Raw genomic sequence first — 1535 nt, 5'->3', positions numbered from 1 at the left:
AGCAGGCCTTGTTAGTAAGAACGGAGTGTTCTACTGTATTTCAAAACGGCTTTTTTCCCCTCCCCATGCTGGAAGCAAGAAGGGATTTTTCTCTGATATTAACTATAGGAAACTGGTCAAGCTCCTGGAGGTGAAACTCACAAAATGATGCCCCACTGCCATGACTGTCCCCTGGAGTTTTTAATCTCTCCGACTTGTCCACACTGAGCCTCCAGCAATATGTCAATTGTAGTTCCGGTTTCCGTGTCCCAACACTGGTTCCTTCTGAGATTTCTGCTGTGGTAAGTCAGATACTCTGTATCCAACTCTCTGTCTCTCCAATTTGGGGAAAGGAAGTTTACTCTGTAACCTTACTTTTCTGACCATTGTTAAGAAAAGTTGTTGACTTTTCAGTTTGTTTGACTTTTTACTTGCTAGGATGGAGTGGCAATTTCTAAGATCCTTACATGCCACATGAAAAACTAAAAGACCCCCATCAATATTTAGAAACATTGAGCATTCTAATAATTTCAGCCTCTTGAGAACAGATCTCCTGCAGCTTCCGACCTGCTCCAGTCTAGGTTGCTCTCTCTCTGTGATGCATGGCTGACCTTCTGGAATTTCCCTTCACCGTTATCTGGTAATCCCCTCTATCTCCCTTGTATGTTATACCATGTTTCCTATATTTTGGGTCTTGTCTTCTTCTTTCTTGATTTACTTCCTCTTTTTGACGGAGTACATCTTCCCATTACTTTATAATTAAGGCTAGTTGAGAAGTATTTGTTTTTAGAGTTCGAATATTTAAAATGTTCTTCATTTTAGCCTCCTAGATGATTGAAAGTTTGGTAACTGGAAATCACTTTCTGTCAAAATATTAAAGGCATTACTTCATAGTCTTATAGTTTCTTGACTATTCCAATGAATGTATTAGCAGAAACTCAAGTTTGGGAGTGGGAATCCAGGAACACCATCCCAGACCCTCCACAGAGGAGTGGCTGAGACCAGCTTCCGTCCCTTTTTCCACCCCTCACTTCCTCTCCATGTTCAAGCTGCTCTGCTCTGCCTGTCCAGTACCCCATTAAAGAGGGCTCTGTCTCAAAGGGAGGAACCTCCCTTTGTTGAGTCACCTGATTTCACAGTCGCCTCCCCATGAGGTCTTCGCCCAAATGTATGTTCTCCCCAACCCCCTAATTTTCCAAAGCACTTTGTATTTGTCATATACTTTGTATTGTGCTATACTTTCTACCTCATCTCTGTGTGTTCCTTTGTAAACTCCGTAAGCCCAGGGATCAAGGCTTTATAATTCCTGTCTGCCCAGAATGCTTAAACCACAGAAACAGTTTGTTTAATTAACTTGGATGAAATGAAATTTCCTCTAGGATACCCTGACCATAACAAGTGCACATGCCCAGACCTCACTTGACCCCGTTTTCTAGGTGAAATTCAAGACTGAAGTAAACAGGATGCACGGGGCCATCATTTTTGAGACGCCAATCTAAATGAACTCAGGTGAAAGTTATTACCTCCTCAGGTCCTACTAATGGCTGCTTAGAATG

This window comes from Hipposideros armiger, unplaced genomic scaffold (genome assembly GCF_001890085.2).
Source record: "Hipposideros armiger isolate ML-2016 unplaced genomic scaffold, ASM189008v1 scaffold_529, whole genome shotgun sequence".
Taxonomy (NCBI): domain Eukaryota; kingdom Metazoa; phylum Chordata; class Mammalia; order Chiroptera; family Hipposideridae; genus Hipposideros; species Hipposideros armiger.
Note: the sequence above shows the minus strand (reverse complement) of the source record.